The 16494-nt window shown below is 47.5% G+C and overlaps 1 protein-coding gene across 1 annotated transcript in view; it reads right to left on the minus strand.

Moving 5' to 3' along the window:
- Positions 1 to 13605, minus strand: part of SPTB (spectrin beta, erythrocytic) — a 152823-nt gene extending 139218 nt beyond the window's left edge. The window contains exon 1 of the mRNA XM_029059295.2: positions 13539 to 13605. The gene's annotated coding sequence lies outside the window, so the exon portion shown is untranslated. The remainder of the gene's footprint in view (positions 1 to 13538) is intronic.
- Positions 13606 to 16494: the final 2889 nt, after the last annotated feature.

The raw sequence follows: 16494 nt of genomic DNA on the forward strand, positions 1-16494 counted from the left end.
GGCCCCCCATGTGTCCCAATCTACTCCTTTTCTCAAGACTCAGGTACCCTTTGGCCTCCCCAGGGACAGAGCCAGGCCTGTAGTAATCAATTAACAATCTACTATATAAATCGCAAAGACCTCCGAGCAGTTTTTATGGTGGAAGCGAGCGGCATCCTCCGCGACAGCACAGAAAGCAAGGTCTACTGCTGAGAAGGGAACATCAGGGAGGAATGAGCAGACAGAATAGATGGAAAAACAACCCAAGGGCATGTCCAGCTAGTGGTGGAAATAAACTTTAAAAACAGGGTGTCCAGGACATTTGTTCAGATGCTGAGGCAGCTGTAGGGCTATTTCCGACCACTCCGGGTGCCTGGACAATCCTAGTTTAGAATGCACAAGTAGTAGTAGGATGAGGAGAAGGAAGATGAGTGCTTACTGTGTGCAGAGCACTGTACTAGGCACCGGGAAAGTACACAGAAGTGGGAATGACTACAGTCCTTGGCTTCTACCCAGAGTGGGGAGAGGGGCTAGAAAAGATCTCTGAAGTCTGTAAGTTTGCTGTGGGCAGGGAAAGTGCCTGCTAAATCTGTTGTATTATACTCTACCAAGAACTGAGTATAGTGTTCTGCACATAGGAAACGCTCAATAAATGCCATTAATCTACTGATTAATTGATCTCCCCTGAAAAAGGCCCACCTCACCCGAACCCAACAGTTTCACCAGAGATTTGCAAGCGACGACCTTTAATCTGGTGGCACAAATAGAAACAAAAACCTGCCAAACCCAAAGAAAATAATAATTGGGAGGTGACACACCAGGACACTACATGACGGAGAGTGGAGCAGTCCTCCTAGGAGATCCTGTGCACCTGAACTAGCCTGATGCAGAGTCATTATCGCAGCACTGAGCAATGTAAGATTCCCCAGTGAAGAGGAGCTCACAGAAACAGGAGCTTTTTCAAGAGAGTTCTTCCCTCTTGTAATTAAAGAATCTTAGGTGTAGGCTACCCTCACATCTCCTTAATCTCTCCAGGGCCATATATGAGTGACTAATGACCTAAATGCTTACCTCTAAAGAGAAGATTCGGGCTACAAATAAGCAAATAAGCCCCCACCACAACTGACACCAATGAGATGAAAGAAAGGTTCTATATGGATCTGAGAGACCTTGGACAAATCAGTTAGTTTCCGCCTTCGTTCTCTGTCCCCCCTGAGACTGTGAGTCCTGTATGGGACAGGAATTGTATCTGATTGATCAATCCGTCAATGGTATTTATTGTGAGCGTACCACGTGCAGAGGATCATACTAAGTGCTTTGGAGAAGACAGTATAAAAAATTGGTGTACATATTCCTTGCCCACAAGTATCTTTCAGGCTAAAGAGGGAGAAAGACAATTAAATAAATTATGGATACGTATGTAAGTGCCCTGGGGCTGAGGGAGGGGTGACAATCGGGTGCTTAAAGGGTACAGATCCAAATGTCTAGGCAACGCTAAGCAATATGGCCTAGTGGATAGAACACGGGCCTGGGAGTGAGAAGGATCTGGGTTCTAATTCTGGCTCTGTCGCTTGGCTGCTATGTGACCTTGGGCAAATCGCTTAACTTCTGTATACTTTAGTTACCTCATCTGTAAAACAGGGATTAAGGCTAGTGGATAGAGCACAGACCTGGGAGTCAGAAGGTCACCTGGCTCCACCACTTGACTGCTGTGTGACCTTGGGCAAGTCACTTCACTCCTCTGTGCCTCAGTTACCTCATCTGTAAAATGGGGATTAAGACCATGAGGCTCATGTGGGACAACCTGACAACACTGTATCAATCCCAGCGCTTAGAAGAGTGCTTGGCACATAGTAAGTGCTTAACAAATACCATCATTATTATTACAGAAGAGCACCATTAACCATACCAGATAGCAGAACTGCACTGGGGCACGGCAGACAAGATCTTCTCTGTACATTAGAAGAAACACTGCAGACAACTTCAAAAGTTCTTTTATGGTTTTCATAGATCTTTTCAAAGCATCTGATATCATCATTAGACCCGTCCTCAGGCAACTGATGATACATTTTGGCTCACCCGAGAATTTATCAAGATCTGACATCACTCCATGATGCTGTAGCTGCCCCATCAGAATCGGTAAGGTCTTGTCCGACCCCTTCCCCATCACCAGAGGAGTAGTAAGAATGATAACAGTAATTTTGATATTTGTTAAGTGCTTACTTTGTGTCAAGCACCGTACAATAATCGGGCCAGACACTGTCACTGTCCCACATGAGGCTCAGAGTCTAAGTTAAAAGGAGACCAGGTATTGAATCTCCACTTTACAGATGAGAAAACTGAGGCTCGGAGAAATTAGGTGACTTGCTCAAGGTAACACAGCAGGCAAGTCTGAGTACTCTAGATCAGTCCGTTCCCACCTACTTTTTTACAGGCTTACTCAAAGATACAACGAGAGGGTCTGGGAGCTGGTGCTAGGATACAATTGTTATCCTTTGGGAAAAACTTTCAAATCAACAGGCTGAGGCTATCAATAAAAGTCCTTGAATCACTCATACAGGAGTCCCTATATCCTGATGAGTGTATTGAAGAAGAACACACAGGCAGATGATTACGAAACACTTCTCGGAATCAGCAATGCACTACGGATTGTCAATTAGTCTAAAAAAGATGGAGATTTTGCACCTGGCAAACCGAAACACCCCCTAAGATCAATATCAGCAACGCAGACTTCGAATGCTCTCACTGAATTCTGTACCCGGGGAAGCACACTGTCCAGCAATTCAAGGAGAGACAAGGTGGTATGAAAACTCAATTGAGTGTCCTTTGCTGACAACTGCTTTTACTTTTCCAAACAATATGAATAAAAACTACTAATTTTCCATCTTGGTCACTGATAGATCAAAAACTGCAGAGAGCAGGGGTTCCGCAGGAGTTCCCAGGGAGGGAAGTGGTGGAAGAGGAGAGGTGGTGGCTGCCCACGAGGGAGCCGCCGGCCAGAACTACCACGGATTCAGTTTGTATAAGCCATTCTCAGCAATCGACAGTCCTGATATCCAGGCAACTGCTTTCTTAAATGAGGAGGCAATGGCAAAATGGCAGAGGCCGGAATCACGGAGGTGGAGGCAGGGATGCTGTCCCAAAGATATCTCCTCCTTACAACACCTGGGAGTGGTGGCCGCCCGTAATTTATAGACATCCAAATCATTTTACTAGCTTAGTGGACATGACCAATTTTAGGTCACTTTTACAGCCTTCCAAGAGTTTACAGAAGGTTTTTAATTTTCATTTCTTTTTATGGTATTTGTTAAATGCTTACTATGAACAAGGAACCGCACTCTGAGGTAATAATAATAATAATCTTGGTATTTGTTAAGCACTTACTATGTGCAGAGCACTGTTCTAAGCGCTGGGGTAGATACAGGGTAATCAGGTTGTCCCACATGAGGCTCACAATCCCCATTTTTACAGATGAGGTAACTGAGGCACAGAGAAGTTAAGTGACTTGCCCACAGTCACACAGCTGCCAAGTGGCAGAGCTGGGAGTCAAACCCATGACCTCTAACTCCAAAGCCCAGGCTCTTTTCACTTAGACACAAGATAACTGGGTTGGACATTCATTCATTCATTCAATAGTATTTATTGAGCGCTTACTATGTGCAGAGCACTGTACTAAGTGCTTGGAATGAACAAGTCAGCAACAGATAGAGACAGTCCCTGCCGTTTGATGGGCTTACGGTCTAATCGGGGGAGACGGACAGACAAGAACAATGGCAATAAATAGAGTCGAGGGGAAGAACATCTCGTAAAAACAATGGCAACTAAATAGAATCAAGGCGATGTACATTTCATTAACAAAATAAATAGGGTAATGGAAATATATACAGTTGAGCAGACGAGTACAGTGCTGAGGGGATGGGAAGGGAGAGGAGGAGGAGCAGAGGGAAATGGGGGGAAAAGAGGGTTAAGCTGCGGAGAGGTGAAGGGGGGGTGGTAGAGGGAGTAGACGGAGAAGAGGAGCTCAGTCTGGGAAGGCCTCTTGGAGGAGGTGAGTTTTAAGTTGGGTTTTGAAGAGGGGAAGAGAATCAGTTTGGCGGAGGTGAGGAGGGAGGGCGTTCCAGGACCGCGGGAGGACGTGGCCCAGGGGTCGACGGCGGGATAGGCGAGACCGAGGGACGGTGAGGAGGTGGGCGGCGGAGGAGCGGAGCGTGCGGGGTGGGCGGTAGAAAGAGAGAAGGGAGGAGAGGTAGGAAGGGGCAAGGTGATGTAGAGCCTTGAAGCCTACCCATCCCACATAGAGTTCACAGCCTTAATCTCAATTTTACAGATGAGGTAGTTGAGGGACAGAGAAGTTAAGTGACTCATCCAAGGTCAAACACCAGGTATGCAGCAGGGCCAGGATCAGAACCCAGGTCCTCTGACTCCCAAGTCCATTCCCTTTCCAGGAGGCTACACTGCTTCTCTGGTAACTCTGGTACTTGGGTAGGCTTTAAGACTGAGCGTGCACATGTATACGTGGACTGAAGGTATACAGGAAAAGCTTCCTGTCTATGGACTTTCCTGTATTTTCCCAAGTGCTTAGTACCCTACTCTGCACATCATAAGTGCTCAATAAATCCCATTGATTGAGGAAAACTGCAGTGTTCTGACCTCGATTAATCAATCATTGGCTTTTATGGAGCTCCTTCTGAGAGTAAAGTATTGTTCTAAGCATTTGGGAGCGCTCAACAGAAGCAAGTCTCCCTGTCTTCAAAGAGCTCACAGTCTTCAGGAAGAAAAAGGCAAAAAAACCCCTAATTACAAATAGTGTTTTTAGAAGGACAAAACAAAAAGCAGCTCAGGTATCAATTGACAGTATTTACTGTGTGCAGAACACTCAACTAAGCACTCGGTAGATTTCAGTACAACAGAGCACATGTTCCCTGTCCACGGTGAGTTTCCAATCTAGACGGGGAAATAGACATTAAAAAAAACGACAGCTATGAACATAACTTTTGTGGGGCTGAGGGAGGAGTGAATATCAAGTGATTAAAGGGTACAGGACCGAGTGCATCGGCGACCCTGAAGGGAGAGAATGAAGGAGCAGAAAAAGTATTTGAAAACACTAGTTAAAATCCAAATAAAATTATACATATATCTCTGTGGCTAGAAATAGAATTCAAAACCCAAGTACCGAGGGTGGCTGTTCGGATGCAATTAGGGTGCTGGTAATTATCTGGGTAAGGGTTTTCGGAAGCTGGTGGAGATTTTAGGAGAACTTTGAAGATGGGAAGACGTGTGCTGTAACTCAGGGGGAATGTTGAGGGGTAGAGGTTGCGGGGAGGAGTTCTAGGCCAGAGGAACAGCTTGAGCAAAGAAATGGAGACAGGGGAGTTGAGCTGGAAGTTGAGCTTGGGAAGTCACGGCTGGGGAGTAGCAGATAAAGAGGCCTAATATGGAAGATGGGGGGAGTCAGTGAACAATTATGAGCAGTTTCTGCTTTATGAGAAGGAAAACCGGAAGCAATTGGAGGGCAATTGAAGGGCTTTGAGGAGAGGAGAGATGCATGAGAAGCAGTGTTACAAGAAGATGATCCATGCAGCAGTGTGAGGTATACATTGGTGTGGGGAGACGCTGGAAGCAGGGACATGTGGGGAGAGATGGATACAATAGTCTAACCTTGCTATGATGGGGGCTTGGACCAGGGCAGTAACTATTTGGGTGGAGAGAAAGGGGCGGCCCCAGGAAATGTGGTGAAGGAAGACCCAGCAGGATTTGGAAGTAGATTGAAGGTGAGAATTGAAAGACAGTGAGGAGTCAAGCATGAACCCAGGACTGTGGGTTTCAGGGATAGGGAGGACTTGTGTCAACCACAGAATTGGGAAATTGAGGAGGAAGAGTGGAATTGGCAGGGAAGATGAGAATTAAATTTTAGACATCCGAGTGGAAATGTCCTGGAGGCAAAAGCTAATGCAGAATGGTAGATTAGATTAGGGCTAGAGGGGTATGCTTTGGGGGTCAAATCACTAAAAACCATCATCATGTAGAGGGGGGAGTTGAAGTCATGTGAGTCAATAGGCTTCCTTTCAAAATCATATAAAATCTCAAACGATGTGGTATAGAAATGGATGATTGGGAGGCAGCAGTAATAATAATAATAACAATGTTGGTATTTGTTAAGCGCTTACTATGTGCAGAGCACTGTTCTAAGCGCTGGGGTAGATACAGGGTAATCAGGTTATCCCACGTGAGGCTCACAGTTAATCCCCATTTTACAGATGAGGTAAGTGAGGCCCAGAGAAGTGAAGTGACTTGCCCACAGTCACACAGCTGACAGTGGGAAACAAGTCTGCCTGGAGTACAGAGTCATGGGGTATTTGTCTCAGAGCCGTTTCCAAGGGAAGACCGTGATGCCAAGAAAAGGCAATGAAAACGATGACAGGCCCTGCGGAGAACAAATGAAACAGTGTAACAGTGAAGAGTCGTTCCATGCAAACAATGCAAAGGGGATTGTTGGTAAGAGGCAAGAGTTCTATCAGCCACACCCACACACATGCTGACAAAATTTTGCTGTCAGTAGCGTTGTCACTGAACCCGAGGATGGCCAAATATGGGTGAGATCAGCTACTGAACAGAATAATTCATGGCCATCAAGAAGTCCTACATTGCATTTGACTCCCAGGGTTCAGTTTGTCAATTCCCCACCTGTTAGGTACTGATCCTACAACTCCGACTAGCTAGTGTTGTGGGCTCGCTTGTTGCTCATCTGAATTTAACAAGAGCAATCTCGGCTGGATTGCTTTTCTTCCTTCTTTCCCTCAAACACACTAACTGGGACCCTCTGAAATCTCCTTCTCACACATTAATGCCAAAAAAAAGCCCTTTATCCCCATTCCAGATGTCTCTGCTAGCTGCAAGGCAGCCTCTATTGATCACCGAATACAGAAAGAGGCAAAAAAAATCAATCAATCAAAGGTATTTATTGAATGCTTACTGTTTGCCAAGCACCCTACTAGGAGCTCGGGAAAGTAAAATACGGTGGAGTTGATAGACTCTGCCCACAAGAGGGTCAGAGTCTAGAGTAGAGACACACATTTAAAAAAGTATTTACACCGACAGGGTAATGGAAGAATATTTATTGTTGTGATTAATTGTTTTGTCAAATGTTAAGAGACAATCGTTCACAAAATAAATTAACCAAAGACTTGCATTACTAAATTGCAAAAGGGAGAAGAGGTTGTATGGAGGGACGAGATCTACGGCGAAAGAGATATAGACCTGGTCAAACAGTATTCCAGTTTGGCCTGTTGGGGCAGCTCCTTTGGGGAGGTGAGGGGAAGGAGAAACTAGCCAGTGATTTTAAACAATAGTTTCTCCCTTGAAACACCTAAGAAAATGAAGGTTAAATATGGCAGGTTGAAACAGCAGAAGAAAAACGCCAGGCCTGGTTCACAGCCAGGGATTTTCGGGTTCTTTTCCCCAGTGACGTTTAATTATAATAGTAATAACAATGATTACGGTATTTGTTAAACACTTACTATGTCCCGACCACTGTTCTAAGCATGGGGGTAGCTACAAGGTAATCGGGTTGTCCCATGTGGGGCTCACACTCTTAATTCCCATTTTACAGATGAGGTAACTGAGGCCCACAGAAGTGAAGTGGCTTGCCCACGGTCACACAGCAGACAAGTGAGGGAGGTGGGATTAGAACTCATGTCCTCTGACTCCCAAGGTCGGGGTCTTTCCACTAAGCCCTGCTGCTTCTCTAATTATGCCCTGGGGACAATGAAGGAAGGAGAAGAAAGAAGGATCCCCCTCTCTGTGTACAAACTTTATCTAATTTGGGCCTCTTTCAGCCGATGAATATTAAAATCAACGGTTATTTTCCCTTGCAACTCGAAAGGAGGGGTTCAAATGTTAGTAAAGGAAGACCTCGAGTACGAGCCACTATGCCTCTGACAGCCAGCGGGCTGGCAGACGTTGGAGAAATATCTAAATAGTAAGTCCCTTCCTGTTCAGACTTCTATTTACAGCTCTGGCATAGCAAATACTTGGGATTATTCTTTGCTTAGGATATTCTGGAAAGCTCCCCGCGTGATATTAAGGGGTATGGCCGCTGTTAATAGCAGATGTCAGCGCACATTCTAGAGTGCTAATGGGTTAACACTTTAATGCAAATTAAGCAGTTAGATCCCATTTTCTTCAATCGCTCCAGATTTACTGGCAATATTAAACGCTTGTCAAACTACTTTAGACTAACTTCCAAATCAATAAAAATAAAGTTAAAACCTTTTCCCTAAGAATTAAAATTCAAGTAATTCCTACCTCTACGCTCCTATGGTTAGATTTGGTGTTTCACTTCCAAATTTCATCTACTGTTAATGCCCTAGAGAAGTTCAGAGATTATCATCACTTTCACCATGGGAGTTTTTGCCAAGCTATGCCTACGGAGACAAACATCTGCTGAGGTAGCACCCTTAATGAACCCTCATAATGCCATGTATGAGGATGGCAAGAATCGGTAACAAATACCATCCCCATTTTGTACCAGGAAAACTGAAACCCAGAAGAAGAAACAATTTATTTAAGGTACTTACTGGGGTAAGTAGCTAAGATGAGCTGGATAACAGGGCTACAGGCTCCTGTATTCCAGCAGTGTTTCTTTGCCCTGAAATCCTCCATCAGATAAAATTTTTTTAAGCGCCCACCTTTATACTGTCAGGTTGGCTGCTCTTCAGAGTCCAGAATAGACAAAATCCACCCAGACAAACCACAGAATGACAGGGTACACAGAAGAGTGAGAAAGAATGAAGCAAGTCCAAGCCACATTGGTTTTACCCAAGGGCAAAGATACATTGTACATGTTTCTTTTTTTCTTTTATGATATTTGTTAGGCGTTTCCTACCTGTCAAGCACTGTTCTAAGCACTGGGGAAAATACAAATTAATTAAATTAGACACCCCACAGCATTTATGTACACATCTTTACATTATATCATATAAATTATTTATTTATATTAATATCTGTCTCCCCCTCTAGACTCTAAGCTCATTATGGACAGGGAACATTTCCGCTAACTCTGCTGTATAGTACTCTTCCAAACGCTTAGAACAGTGGTCTGCACATAGTACTCAATAAGTACCACTGATTGAGTGATTGATAGTCCCTGTCCCATAGGGGGGTCACAGACTAAGTAGGAGAGAACTGAAGCACAGAGAAGTTTAGTGACCTGTCCAGAGTCACATAGCAAGCATTTGGCAGATCTGGGATTAGAACCCAGGTCCTCTGATTCCCAGACCCGTGGTCTTTCCACTAGAGCATGCTGCTGGCCTGTTGTTGAGTAGGGATTTGTTGCTGAATTGTACTTTTCAAGCACTTAGTACAGTGATCTGCACACAATAAGCATTCAGTAAATATGACTGACTGAATGAATGAAGGTACTATCCTTTCCTTTTGGTTCTAGAGCTGTGCCGGGTCTGGGGATGCTCTTAAAGTTTACTGATTGAGATTGCTAGAGCCGCTCTTCCTCATTTGGGCAAGGTGGAAACATCACTCGTTCTAACCTCTGGCATGCTCTTTAGAGGCATTGCAATGCGTGTGAGTAAGCCAGGCAGAAGGTGGGCCTTCCCAAAGACTAAGCCACTTCCCTGGAAGTCATTTCTTTAACAACCACCAGTGGAGACCGAAAACCAGGGTCCTTGGCCTAGTGGCTTGGTTCCCTAGACTCTTCATCTCTAACTGATACTCCTTTCCTTTGCCAGGCCTCCACCAGAAGGCTTAGGAGAATACAGTGGGGAGAATCTAATTTGGGCTCAGGGGCTTCTCATCCCGCAGCCGAAACGACTTTGAGGAAGAAGTGTTCACATGGCTGAACTATTTCCCAGCCCTTCATCTCTCTGACCAGTCTCTGCCTGATCCTTTCTCCTGGAGGGAGAAGACACATTCTGTCCCCTGCTCATTCTCTACCACTCAAGACCCGAGTCCCAGCTCGCTTTGGAGGTCTTGAATGGAGAACCTCCAGAACCAAGGTTTTTCCATGGAGAATTATGATACTGGGAAGAGTAAGATCTTTCAGTGCAAAATGAAGTGGAAAAAATGTCTAGGCCACAGTGACATTAAAAGCCGTGGCGTGAAGATACAACAGGACGAAACAGGCGAGATAATGAGAACGTGAGAGCTCTTAACTGGCTGAGCTGCACATTTGTAAGGACCTATTGGAGCAAATCTTGGTTTTTCATTACCTCATTTTAATTAATCCTGCCTGGAGTAAGCATTGGGAAGGTTCACTAAATTGCGGTCACTTTTTCTGCAGTTTTCTGCAGTGTCTCCTCAAGTATTTTATTTTTACAATATTATGATTTGTTGGGGAATACACAGCTTTGTCATTTGCCCAAGTAATAATAAAATAGTAACAATCTCTCTAGTTCTGCTACAAGTTCTAGTATTACCACTGATGCTACTGGACAATTCCACAATACTGGGGAGGAAGTGCATTTTCCTAACTTCACGGAAGGATCATTTTTCCCACTTCTAGGCTACGACAAAGAAGCTGGGACTTGATTCTTCTCCCCTTAAAATAGTTCCCAGTGCATTCCCCAGGTATCTGCCCAAAAGGTCCCCAGAGAAGCTCCTACTCCTGTGACTTGAGGAGCTTTCAACCTAACAGGGAAGATGGTAGTTAACAAGAGGAAGAGGATAACAGATATTCAGGAATACTGAGAGGGAAACGGGAGGGCGTGACTAAGAAGGGGGAGAATTCTTCAGGGAAGACCTCCTGAGTGGAGGTGAATTTTTAGAAAAATTAGGAAGGAAGGGAGAGAAGTGGTTTGGTAAGGCTGGTGTGGGGAGGAGGTTCCAGTCCAGAAGAATGGCAAGAGCAATAAACTGAAGACAGGAAAGGAGAAAGTGAGGAACAAGAAGAGAAAGAAGGGAGGTGAATTGGGAGAAGTAAAGACCATGAACTGGGCAAACTCAACTTCAGAGAACACAACTCACCCTTAGTCTCTAGCTGCAGTGGGGAAACGGTTGGACCAGAATGAGAGAAGCCATTAAAAAAGGAGGAAATTGTTTAAACCCCTTCAGGTACAGCCCCCAAACCTAGCTATACGTGCTTTCACAGCTATAAAGAGTTAGCCTGAGTCTTTCTTTTTAAAAAAAAACACAGAATTTCAGTCTGGGGTTTTTTTCCCTACGAAAAAAGTTCATTTTCGTGCAGTCTCTCCTTCCGCTCCTGAAAATCAATCTTCCTGATCCACCTCAGGAATGGAAAGGACAGAGTCTTTAAAGTCCCTGCCTGGCCACTGCCCACCATAGTGCTGCCCTTGCAACATGACCTCTGTCCATAACCACGGGAATAAGAACGTCTAAACAAATGGTTTAGTGCTTCCTTCCTGAGCAATGCTTCCCGGGCAAAGTTTCTCAATCTCCACTGGCATAAACAAGATTCAGAATAAACAGCGGGGAATCCAAGGCTCTAAATCCCAAGAACCATTCGTACGAGACTGTCAACTCCTACGGGACAGGGATCATGTCTACCAACTCTACTGTACACTTAGTACAGTGCTCCGGACCAGTAAGCGCTCAATAGATGCCATCGATCGATTGATTGACGTCTTCCTCCTTGCTGGGGCCCGCTGGGGTTGCAGACACTTTTTTATTCCCGCCCGAACCATCTTATATTTAAAAGGCGCCGAGAAAGCTAACATGATTCCGAGCCTCTTCTTGATTCACCAGTGGTTTGTCTATCAGGGCCATCACCATTCCCGTGAACCTGTCCCCCTTGCCCGGACCATCTCTAAAATACTCCTTTAGGGCATCGCTAGAAGCCGAAGCGGACGTAAAAAACTCCTGCACCCCAGTTACTGGTTACTGAGTCTAGTTAACGAGAGAAAGGGAGTCTAGTAAAAGTAAGCCCATGCTCTGGTAGACCTTTGCTACCAAATTAGTCCGGCTGCCTGTGGCTTTCAAATGTCATCCTTTCCAAGTGTGGCCAGGATCTACTGGGCACCTTGAGATTAGGCGTTATCTTAGAACCTCCCTCTGCTCCTAGATAACGTGACCTAGAAGCCGAAACACGAGCCCTTCCAAGACTAATCGTAGAGGGGGCTGGAGGCTACATCGTTTCGTTGGTGCTTTCCTATGCGCTTCAACTCCTCACCTGATTAAAAAAAAAATACATTCATTTAAGGAAAGAACTCTCCTTCCATACAGCCCCTAACGCCACGTGCTTAGTACGCAAAGCCCTAGGCAGGAACCACCCCGAAGGCTCTGCTGGTATTCGGTTGGTAAAGCACAATTCGTCATCTGTTATTCAAAGCCCCTCCCCAACACCCAGTCCTAATAATCTTCGTGCCATCAGCACCATGGATGGAGACACAAAGAGGAGGACTAATAATAATAATAATAATAACAATAGTAATGATGGTATTTGTGAGGCGCTTCCTAGGTACCAAGCACCGTTCTAAGCACGGGGGTAGATACGAGGTCATCTGGCTCACAGTCTTAAACCCCATTTTACAGATGAGGTAACTGAGGCGGAGAGAAGTTAAGTGACCTGCCCAAAGTCACCCAGCTGACGAGCGGCGGAGCCGGGATTCGAATCCACGTCCTCCGACTCCCAAGCCCGGGCTCTTTCCACTGAGCCACGCTGCTTCTCTAGTAGCCCATCTGCCTGGGTAGCAAAACCGAGGACTGCAGAAGGGCACTGACTCGTAACCGCTTTACAGAGGCAGCCCGAAGAAGGCAGCTGTGGGGTCCTGCGGCTTCCAAAAGCGGGGAGCTAGATGGCCTCGCAGTGTTTGCTCGAACCTCCTGGTGAGTTTCTGCCCCGTCCACGCCGACCAGAGCATTATTATTATTTTTCAACAGAAGAACAAATCCGGATTATTCCAAGACAGGACTGCCCGGGGAGGACAGGCTCCTCCTCTCTGCTCAGGCAGAGATCGGAGGATCTCTGATCTCAGATCTCAGATCTCAGACCGGAGGAGTGGGAATGACAATTCTGCCACTCCAGTCGCTCGGTCGCGCAATCCGTCCTATGTACTGAGCGCCCGCTGTGCGCCGAGCGCTCGGGTAGAGGACTGTACTCTGCCAGCCGGCGGGTCGGATGTATCTAAAAAATGTAAATCCCCGGGCACGGTGGCGCCTTCCCCTCGGGCTTTCCACGACAGTCGTGGCCCACCGCGAGAAGGGTCGTCTCCCGGGACCGAGGCCCTACCTGAATCTCGTTGCCACGGAAACGGTGACTCGTCGCCCCCTCTCTCATGCCACCCGGCCGCTCCCGGTCCATCGCCCCAAAGTTCCCGCCGGCTCCGACTGGGGAGGGGGGAGGGGGTCCCTGAGCCCGGGCCGGAGGCCACCCCCTCCCCCCGGGGAAAGGACCGAATGCGGCCTAGTGCAGCCAGTGGCCCCCGGGAATAATAATAAGGAGGAGGAGGATGCTGATGGAGAGGGGGAGCGGGGCGGAGAAGGACCGGCCGGGCCCGGAGAAGGGGACCACCCGGGCCACGCGGGTCGCCCCCCATCCCTCTCGCCCCTGCGACCCCCGCCCCCCGGTCCTTCCCCGCCCCCCCCGGGCTGACCTGCGCTCCGAGGAAGGGACGGCGGGGTCCGGGCGGCCGACGGCGGGCCCGCTATCTGGGCGGCGGGGGGCACCTCCGCTGCGCCGATCGCCGGGCGGGGCGGGGCCGGGCCCCCCCGCCCCCTTCCCCGCCCTCCGGCCCGGCCTGCCGGATAGTACGCGGGCCCGGGAGGCCTCCGCCGGCCGCTCGCCGCACTCCGCTAAGCGCTGGGAAACTACGAGGCGACAACGAGGGCGGACGGTCCCGCCCGCCACCGATAAAGCGACGCCAGCGCTACTAGTCGGCCGGCGCTCACCGTGTGCTGAGCGCTGTCCTCGGCGCTAGGGTGGAGGGAGGGCGAGGCCGGAGGGTCGAACGCGGTCCCCGTCGTTCCTTCCTCGCATGGATTGAGCGCTTACTGCGCGCTGGACACTGGACTGAGCGCTTGGAAAGTACGAGGCGGCAACGGAGACACTCCCTGCACCCCCTAAGAAGAATTATACTTCATTCGCTAGTGTCTATCGAGCGCTTACTATGTGCAGAGCACTGTACTAAGCGCTTGGAACGAACAAGTCGGCCACAGAGAGAGACAGTCCCTGCCGTTTGACGGGCTTACAGTCTTTGTCAAGCGCTTACTATGTGCTAAGCACTGTTCTCAGCGCTGGGGTGGAGGGCGAGTCCAGCGGGTCGAGCACGGTCCCTGTCGTTCATTCGTCGCATGGATTGAGCGCTGACTGCGGGCTGGACACTGGACTGAGCGCTTGGAAAGTAGGAGGCGGCAGCGGAGACACTCCATAATAATAATAGTAATATCCATTATACTTGTCATGCGCTTACCATGTGCTAAGCACTCGGGTAGAGGGCGAGTCCAGCGGGTCGAACACGGTCCCTGTCGTTCATTCGTCGCATGGATTGAGCGCTTACTGCGCGCTGGACACTGGACTGAGCGCTTGGAAAGTACGAGGCGGCAACGGAGACACCCCCTGCCCGCAATAATAATAATAATTATACTTGTCAAGCGCTTACTGTGTGCTAAACGCTGTTCTCAGCGCCAGGGTAGAGGCGAGTCAATCGGGTTGAACACAGTCCCTGTCATTCATTCATTCACTCACTCATTCAATCACTCGCACGGATTGAGCGCTTGCTGAGCGCAGGACACTGGACTAAGCGCTTGGAAAGTACAATGCAGCAACAGAGAGAGAGAGAGAGACACTGCCTGCCCGCAATAATAATGTGCTAAGCACTGTTCTCAGCGCTAGGGTAGAGGCGAATCCACCGGGTTGAACACAGTCCCTGTCATTCATTCACTCATTCATCCACTCGCATTGATTGAGCGCTCACTGCGTGCAGGACACTGGACTAAGCGCTCGGAGAGTACAACGCAGGAATAAAGAGAGAAAATTCCTGCTCGCACGAATAATACTACTACTACTTGTCAAGCGCATACCGTGTGCTAAGCACCGTTCTCAGCGCTACGGTAGAGGCGAGTCATTCGGGTGAAACACAGTCCCTGTCATTCATTCATCCAATCGTATTGATCGAGCGCTTTCTGCTCGCAGGACACTGTACTAAACGCTTGGAAAGTACAATGCAGCGATAGAGACAACCTCTGCCAGCAAGAATAATAATAATAATAATACTTGTCAAACCCATACTATGCTATTATTGTTATTATTTTTTATTTGTCATTATTTGTTATTATTATTCTCCAAGCACTGCTCAGAGAAACAGCGTGGCTTAGTGGCAAGAGCCCGGGCTTGAGAGTCAGAAGATGTGGGTTCTAATCCCGACTCTGCCACTTGTCTGCTGTGTGACCTTGGGCAAGCCACGTAACTTCACTGTGTCTCCGTTACCTCATCTGTAAAATGGGGATTAAGAATGTGAGTCCCACGTGGGACAACCTGATTACCTTCTTTCTACCCCAGTGCTTAGATCGGTGTTTGGCACATAGTAAGCGCTTAACAAATACCATTGTTCAATCAGGTTGAACACATTCATTCATCCATTTTTCCAATCGTATTGATTGAGCGCTTTCTGTGAGCAGAGCACTGTACTAAGCGTTTGGAAAGTACAATGCAGCGGTAAAGAGAGACAATCCCTGCCCCCAATAATAATAAAAATAATATTTGCTAAGAGTTTACTGTGTGTGGGGCTCACGGTCTTCATCCCCATTTTACAGATGAAGCAGGGTGGCTCAGTGGAAAGAGCATGGGCTTTGGAGTCAGAGGTCATGAGTTCAAATCCCGGCTCTGCCACTTGTCAGCTGTGTGACTGTGGGCAAGTCACTTCACTTCTCTGTGCCTCAGTTACCTCATCTGTAAAATGGGGACTAACTGTGAGCCCCACGTGGGACAGACAACCTGATTACCTTTTTGGAGAAGCAGCGTGGCTCAGTGGAAAGAGTCAGAGGCTTCGGAGTCAGAGGTCATGAGTTCGACTCCCGGCTCTGCCACTTGTCAGCTGTGTGACTGTGGGCAAGTCACTTCACTTCTCTCTGCCTCAGTTCCCTCATCTGTAAAATGTAAAGCGCTTAGTACAGTGCTCTGCACATAGTAAGCGCTCAATAAATACTATTGAATGAATGAATATTGAATAAAATAGGGATTAAAAGTGCGTGAGCCCCACGTGGGACAACCTGATTACCCTGTATCTCCCCCAGCGCTTAGAACAGTGCTCGGCACCTAGTAAGCGCTTAACAAATACCAACATCATTATTATTAGATGAGGTAACTGAGGCAGAGAGAAGTGAAGTGACCTGCCCAAAGTCACACCACTGACAAGTGGAGGTGCTGGAATTAGAACCCATGACCTCTGACTCCCAAGCCCGGGCTCTTTTCACTAAACCATGAATAATACTTGTTAAATGCTTACTGTGTGCTAAACACTATTATTAGCACTAGGGTAGAGGGTGAGTCAATCAGATTAAACACAGTCCCTGTCATTCATTCATTCATCCAATCACATTGATTGAGCGCTT

Source organism: Ornithorhynchus anatinus, chromosome 1 (genome assembly GCF_004115215.2).
Source record: "Ornithorhynchus anatinus isolate Pmale09 chromosome 1, mOrnAna1.pri.v4, whole genome shotgun sequence".
Classification (NCBI taxonomy): domain Eukaryota; kingdom Metazoa; phylum Chordata; class Mammalia; order Monotremata; family Ornithorhynchidae; genus Ornithorhynchus; species Ornithorhynchus anatinus.